The sequence below is a fragment of the Ptychodera flava genome, chromosome 9, assembly GCF_041260155.1.
Source record: "Ptychodera flava strain L36383 chromosome 9, AS_Pfla_20210202, whole genome shotgun sequence".
In the NCBI taxonomy this organism is placed as follows: Eukaryota; Metazoa; Hemichordata; class Enteropneusta; family Ptychoderidae; genus Ptychodera; species Ptychodera flava.
The window spans coordinates 40,964,050-40,972,686 of NC_091936.1; the positions used below are offsets into that span (position 1 = coordinate 40,964,050).

General features: G+C 39.4%; 1 protein-coding gene across 1 annotated transcript in view; it reads right to left on the minus strand.

Moving 5' to 3' along the window:
- LOC139141030 (receptor-type tyrosine-protein phosphatase N2-like) overlaps nucleotides 1-7,607 on the minus strand; it is a 260,917-nt gene extending 253,310 nt beyond the window's left edge. Inside the window, exon 1 of the mRNA XM_070710596.1 lies at nucleotides 7,372-7,607. The gene's annotated coding sequence lies outside the window, so the exon portion shown is untranslated. The remainder of the gene's footprint in view (nucleotides 1-7,371) is intronic.
- Between the last annotated feature and the right edge of the window lie 1,030 nt (nucleotides 7,608-8,637).

Below are 8,637 nucleotides of genomic sequence, written 5' to 3' on the forward strand. Positions count from 1 at the left end.
AAGTTGCAAGATGGTGTCCTTTATAGAAACTGGCTCATCCCTAAGCATTCACATACCCAGAATTCAATGCAACACTTAAAATTAATCGTATGTTAGAGAGCAGACAGACTGATGGGAACTGAAAAAATGCACAATTTTTTCAAAATGTGTGTCATTGCTTCATTTTTAGAAAGAGGCCATCAGCAGAAACACGTCTTTTTTTTTTTACTTCAGCTTGGGGTGGAGAAATTCTCCCGGGTAAAGCCTCTTTGATATTATTACTTGCACTTAGATAGAAAATATGAAAATTTAATGCTGCTGTAGGGAATATATTTCAAATTTGAAATTTATCAGAATAGGATCCTTGATATCATATTGATGTCTTTCCAACACTGACTTTAATAAGCTCTGAGTTTCGCTTAATTTATGGTCAATTTATTTCAAAGATATTTTCTCCTATGAATAAGGTTTACCTGCAGGGATCTACTTGGCAAGGGGAAAATCCAGGGGTGACTGAAAGTCTTTGGTGACATAAAAGTGATCTGCACCGGCATGGTTTTGTTTTGTATTTTGTTTTACCTTAGACACATCATACATCCAGGGGTTTCGTTAAAAGCCGGCCACCGGCCATATGGCCGGCTGTAAGGCGATCACGGCCGCCTGTAATTACCTGAAAATCATGTAATTGTTGTGCCGCTTACAGGAATGAATAGCTGGTAACATACAGCATATCGGCAAAAATTTACAATGATCTGTATCCTTCATGCTGAATTACTTGTTTTCAACGCTTTTGCAGGGTTTTCAGTGAAAATTTTGTGTTCGTTGGTTTGCATTTGTGTATCGTGCGATACTGTACAGCACTGAACCCGTCTGTACAACGTACACAGGGTGGTTGGAGGTTAGGGGTCATTGAGCGTGTGCAGTAACGCAACATAATGTCGGCCATACGTGGTTGAAGTCACTCAGTTCGGTCGAAATGGGAACAGATAGACGGGTTGGTTGATTAAGAAGGGTACAATCGATGGCAATGTCTCAGATCATATTGATACTTATGCGGCGTTTTATGAATGTGTCTCGGGAAAGGTTTCTTTGAATGCATCAGCAATCGCCCACAGCTATCCGTGGCCGCGGATTGTATTAAACAATAGCTTGCTTGTCAATGTAGTCAACGTTCGCGTTCGTTCTTGGATTTTAATGACTGGGAGCCAAACGTTTGACTTGCTTCAACTCTGTGGGCATATAAATATCAAAACAGAATAAATTGAAGGTGTAAACTTTAGCAGACTGTGACGTTTAGTGGTAGGCTGTAGCCACGGTCCGGAGACACCGTGCTGTTGCACAGTCGCCTGTGGTTTCATACACGGCAATGCAGGAAGTTCGGAAATGGAATTGCCAGCCATAAGGCCACTGTAGTCTGTACACTCGTATCGCTAAGTTCAGAAACGGTTTTCGCGCACCAAAAGCCACAATAATTCTTTCAAAAAACCAACATCGATGGCTCCAAATACATCTCTGAATTCATATTTTCTATGCTCTTTGCGTCAAAGATGATCTCCTATGCATTTTTGAGTGTGGTTTCCGAAGGGACCCATGCTTTCAACATAAAACGAACACTTTTTTACAACAGTCATTCATGATTTGAAAGTAGCGGCACCGTGATTCAGGCTATCTACACTGTTGTCTCTGATCATTTGAAAAATGCAAATACTTTTTTTAATAAAGTTATCATGGATTGATGTACCGTTTTGTGGAGTTATATATAGCTAATTTGGAACCGTGTCGGGCGGTGGGGGGGGGTCAGCTGCCATATCCAAACATCCTCATGCTTTGACGTTGGTACGGCTTGGCCGCCTGTAATTTTCATTTGGCCCCCTGTTTCAAAACTTAGTGAAACCCCTGTACATCATAACTCTACGACACCCACTTTGTCAACATAGCACAAGATTTATTTCCATTAGTTATGAAAGTACAGAAATTTATACAAAGTACCCAAATAATAACCAGGTACTCATGTTTTGATAGGTCACCTGAAATGTATTGAATATAATGAAATACACCATGTCTCCACTGTAGCATCCAATGCCTGTTTGGCTACTAAAAAGCAAAACCAGTCTGGAGATTGATCCTGAAGAAAAACTAACACACATAATTTTGACCATCAATCCACTGGGATGATTCTCTAATTACTGATACACTGTTAATGAGCCATTACCCCTCGACCTTAGCTTTGTGTGCCAATTTATGCAAGTCTTGATATTTCAGTTCCCCACTGCCACTTTGTAATGCCAAGAATTACATAGTGACAGTTACTTGCTATGTGACTCAATCCCACTTGTGATGAGGTAGCGTACATAAATCATTGAAAAAATTCATCAAAATCCATATTTATCCAATGATGAATGTTTCAATATGACACATGTAGCTGCTGTTGTGTGGTAAATAATTTCTGTTTGTCTGAAAAGCAGCATGTTCCTTTTTGGAAATCTATAACTGTATAAGCCTTGAATCCAACCTATTTGCATACATACATGTATTGTTTACCAGCTCACTTCATGTACAAGGGCAAAATGAATCTTTGGAGAATTTTGCAAACCTTCTTCCTTGCAAATATGAGAAGCTAAGTTGTAAACTACAAAGAAATTTAACCTACTGCACAGAATCACCACTCTCATGTATTGCTCACAAATATGTTTATATTTATAACATGCACAAGCCAAGTTTGTCGTCTCCGAACAAAAAATACGGGATTTATTCTCTGGTCGTTCTATGTCACGACAACCCGCATCTATGTCATCAATTTTGGTGCGTCGGACCTTTTTTTGCCAATCTTCGGTGTGCTCGTAAATATGTAAACAAAGAACATGGCGGCCGATGTTTCTCCCACGATCAAAAGTCATGTAATGAAATCGATATTTTCACAGACTACGACATTACTAATCCGAACAATGTAAACACAAGAGTGTACCGCCTGTATATTCCGAAGGAATTACGTGAATAATTTGCGGAAACAACGAACTCGAAGCTGGTCGCGTATACCGTGGGTTCCGTACGCATTGCAAACAGGGTCAGGCGCGACGTTTACAGTGTTCGCGCCGTCGAGATTCAGTCGATATTTGTTCCAGAAATATAGCGTATCTTCGTCTGTGATAAATTTCTAGGACTTTGCTATCTTTGAAATAGAGTATAACTTTGCGGAAGGTAGCCTACGTGTAGACCGAGAGCTGTCATTTGCTCCACAAACGAACGAGCGTGAGCGCTAACGCACACGGCGGACGGCTGGAAATGATTGACAACTTGTGCACGGCGTACTGATATTTATTCCTAAAGTAGTTCAAAAGTTTTAACGCGGAATCGTAATGGAAAACTTATTTTATTTTGCAAAAAATAACGAAATAACGAATTCTTTGCTTGTGCATGTGATAAGTATATTATTCCCTAATATTTTTCTTCGCTCAGCTCGGAAAATACTCATGACGTAATGATCGTGTCACCACTCGTCTTCGACTCGTGGTGACACGGTCATTACGTCACTCGTATTTTCCTTCGCTGAACGAAGAAAAATATTAGGGAATAATATCTAATTATCTCATTATCTGTGCCATAACATATACAATGTAGCACATCCAGATATTGAAGCTGTGAGCAATACTGTCTTTTGGATATATTTTATTTTCTGTTAAGTAAGAGGTATTGCAACTACCCTTACTAATTTTTATTTTCTATCGCTCCTTACGGAAACACAAATGGAAACACTACTCTCTCTTGAGTATTTATACTCGTAAAAATTTATGGCATTAGACTCATGTTATCTGTTGATCTCTGTATGGAAATTGTCCTTCATTTAATGAATTTTATACACAGCTCATACTTTTATCTGTAAACTGTAAAATAGCGTCATTTTGAAAAACACAATTGGAATACAGGGAAATTGATGTGGTATAGGTATTTTCTGAAAGACGTTGGAGCCCTTTACTGTAATTCTCTACTTTAGGACAAGGTTTTTAAGGAAACGTAACAGAAGGGCTGTGATTTTCATGCACGCCACAGAGCGGCAAGTTTTGAAATTTTCAAAACCTTTTTCTGTCACTGTCCTGACATTCAGCATTCATTGTTTCATGTGTTTTGTCCATTTATTTGCAAACTGAGCTGGGTAGAACAACATTGGCGATCCACTGGATGGAACTTTAGACTTTTTTCCCATCATTTATATTACATCCAAAACAAAGTTTCTTGTCTTTCTTTCAAAATCATATTATGATACCCTGTGTTCACCCTATCTGAGTGCAGTCTCTATGTCATGGCCAATGTAATTACTTACAACTGAACGTGTGATAACATGCAACAATCTACAAAATGCAAATTTTGAAGATTGGTACTTGTATTTCAACATAATTAAGGAAAAAAACGAAAAAGGGTTTCGTTGAACAAAAATTGGAGATATCATTAAAACCTAAGCCCCTACCCAGGTTTGGATGTGTATGTGTAAAACACCATGCATAATGAATACTATGATGACATATTCTGTAATCTATCTCCATCAATATTACACCTTGGACAAAGGCTTTGGTAAACACTTGAGAATCAACCATGCTGCATCAGATTTTAATCAAATTGAATTATCAACTTGGACATATTACTTGAAATGAAAATGACCAGAAAATTGCTTTAAAAATGTTTTTGGTAGGTATCTAACATCTTACAAATGACCACAACATAATGAAGCGGGAATACCCTATTCATCAGGTGTCATGCATTATCAAATATTTGTGTATCCTTTTTTGCAACTTTTATTTTAGTATCATACAACTGGGCTTTAATTCCAGCAATGGAGCAAAAAGGATGGTTAAAGAGAAACAGAATTATCAGCTCTCTGTCACTGTTGCAGAAAAAATGACAGAATGTGGATTGACAACCGCAAATTACAATAATCTGTTATATTTTGATATATTGGAACTATTGGAACATAATGTTATGTCAAGCTTATGATTTGGCAACATCTCCTAGATTTTCAGCTCTTACAGTGAGATCACTGACTTATTATGACCTACACACATATACTTGACAGTCAGCGTTTCCGTTACAATTTCAAAACTTGCGTACGATTTTACGCAACTGAGTTTTTATTTGCGTAAAATGTATTCAAAATGCGTACGGCAGGAATCAGTATCTGAAGTGAGCTGGGCAGTCATTTCTGTAGAACTTGGGGGTTTCCTGTAATGCGCATGCTCTATTAACAAAAAACAACAACCTGGGGGGCTTCAAGGTGAAGCTGAACGTTTGCCATGCCGTGATGCATGTCCCGTATACGATCGTTGAGCAGCCCAATGAGTTCATGTTCAAAGAAAATACCTTCTGACTACGACATTAGTGTTTTCAAAGGGCCAACAAAAAGCAGATACTGTTCAAAGTCCAGCGGGACCTCTCAAGAATGCAACCCGACAGAGTCTAAATGGTCGCCCGTAAACACTTTCCAAATAACATGCGACGTAATGACCATTAACTGTATTGTGTTACCAACAACATAGACTCGATCGATTCTCGAATTTTTTGCATCTGTAGTGCCATTGTCTGTACAGAACTGATTGACATGACGTTTTGTGATGATGAAATACAATGTTGCATAAAGTGCTGCGGTCTGCTAAAGTCTAAAATGTTGCAATATCATGATAAATGTCACTTGCAAGCAGGTGCATATGTTCTATTTTTGTCCTGCATTGAACCACGTTCAGGCAATATGGTGCAGGCCAAGTACGTCGTGTCATTGGGCGGCATTTCTCAATGCGTATTTGTTTACGCAGTCATGATTTTTTTTGCGTATTTCCGAAAAATTTTGCGTAAAATACGCAGGATTTTGCGTTAACGGAAACACTGGACAGTGACATGAACTTCCCAGGCTCAGTAACTGTCCAACCACACAAAGGTTGTGTGTTTTGTACATCAAAAAATGAATGATGTGTACAGACAATTACATCCACAACTACAGGCCTGTTTCGCAATTTGGCTGTCAACAATACACAGGTCCTATTGAATGGCACCTGTACAGCAAGTCATAACATGTTCAGTAAAATTGCTTGAAAGGAGAAATTTAAACTTGTGTTTCTTTTCTTAACAGTAATGGTTTTTATGTCTTTCGAAAAACTAGTTGACTCACCTCTACAGACTTGTTAATTGGATAGAAATTGACACTTGCAATAACTCACTGGAGAAACTTTGGTACTACAAATGTAGCACAATGTGTCAATTAAAATTGCAAAATATTAGCATGAGCAGAAAGAACAATGGGTAATTAATTCTGAGAAGCACAAAATTAAAAACAGCAACCACACTATTTCTCGGTATGAGACCATGATTCAGTTCGGTAACTACAATTGCGGAAGATCTACAAATCAAAACACTGATACCGTATACAGCAAGTACGAGCCATCAGATTTGGGGTCACTGCAGCATTGTATTTGCATAACAATACGTCTATTTTTTTTTCATTTCATTCATTAATGCAGTTTGTTGACACCGCCAACGCGGGCCGTTCGATGACTCGTACCACCGGACAGGTACATACACATCAAATCACACCGGAGTAGCTAACATTACACAAACAATGACCACGGCCAAACGTGCTTTCCGCAACAAAGGCTTTATGTTTATATGAAGGTCATAATGAACGTTCGAGGCAACTGAGCTCTTACACTGAAATTTATAATTACATCTATTACCTAATCAAGTAATTTCCTTGACTGCCTTTGTAAACATTGTCCATTCGCGAAAATGGGGCCCTCGACTGGGTGACACAACATTTACCCTGTCTTGCCCGTGTCAAGAGTGCAATGAACGTCTTCGTTCGTCATTTGTCATTTATGATATACGATATAAGTTCTAAGACACTTCACTTTGTCACGATGATCACTGCAGTACGAAACGTGCGTTGTTGACGACAGGGCTTGTTTGAAAAAACCCCATCAGCATTATTTCTTTCAATGGTTGAAAAATTGTCAAACTCGGTGACCCATACACATTAGTACAAAGGGCCTCGGAAAAAGAGCGCCTATTTTTGAAGCGGTTGCGACCGCCTTCGCCATCCGGCACCCTGTTATTACACGAAAATCAGGAAACGATATCCGGAATCTAAGACATGAGGTACCGAATGAATGGGAGGAGCGGGCACTGGTATATTCCTCGGCAATACGCGCATAAAATGAATGCCCGTGTACGAAACTGCTAATTTTATGCTCTGTTATCAATGGAATACAACCTGTACTCTGATGACAGCTGTTTCAGAGACGAAATAAATTTTAGTTAATTTCACCCAGCAAAGCACAGTGATGCCCTCCTAACGTGATGCAATGGACTGTACGTGTGTACACTGTGCATTGAATGGATGTAGTTGACACTTACCGAGGTAGCCAGCCGCACTAATACCCTTCGTGCGCGACACCACTAGCACGAAGATTGTAACAATAATAGAGATCCGCATGGCTCTGAACCATCACATCCCCATATCTAAAGGCAAACCGCTCAAGTGTAAGGAATATATGAAAAATAGCTCCTAAAGCTGAAAGTATCCATCGGCTACACCTCCATGATGGCGGCTGGATCTTCACTGTGCACCTTTGAATCGGACTCCTTAACTGCTCCAGTAAATTTGATATCTCGAAGACAGATATCCAGTTGTTGTTTGCGCCTTCTAATATTCGCTCATTTTGATAAAAAGTCGTTTTGTTTCTGGAAGATAGTTTCTTTAATACATTTTGCAGTAAATATTTTAAAAACTATGGCATGCGATATGATAAAATCTCCTCGCAAATCGACTGTATTGTCTGGCATCGAATTTTCACTAGATAGGGAGTCAAACGTAGGTGGGCGATTGCACTGACGTCAATTTTGTTTCCAAAGATGCTGTGTGTAGCAACACACACGTGCTTGTTCTTTTCCTGGTACTGCCAGAGTATCGAGCATTGATGGGGTTTCTTGTGAGGAAAAAATGGCATATCACCAATTCTCACGTGGGAAAAAGACACACGGTGATATGAAGTCACGTGTCGTATTTTGTAACTTTTTTCTACAACTGATAAAACATAAGCTCACACTTGAAAAGTATACACAGAAAACCAAATGTTAATTGAATCCCTGAAGAATACCTGTAAACGCCGCTTATGTGGGGGAGGACACGCTAGTTAGCAATTCCGGGGGGGGGGGGTTGTCGACCCCAAAACGACATGAGCATAATGAAAAACGCCGCGACATCCGTGACTGAGATTATCTTACGCCTTGTCAAAATAGCTTTGCCAACGGAAAATGTTTTGTCTGTTTTAGGCCTACTTGTAAAATCCTAAACTGACCCGCTTCGTTATTTCATACTGATACCAGTGAAAGAGATGTACCCTGTATCAAGATTGCAAAGTTGGTGAATTATAATGATATGACCAAGAGAGTAACATCAACTGCGCCCTGAAAACTTTCGAACATACCGTGAAACCTTTCAACTAGGACAACTTTGGTCACATCCAATGTGTCCTTATTAGGCCTAGGCCTATACAGCTAATCTTAGACAATGTGTCCTGATCAAAGAGGCGTCCGTAAGACAGCTTCACAAATACCGGGGACACATACGCATGCTATAGCAGTGATGTCACTAGTGATCAAGCCAACGGCACAGTCACC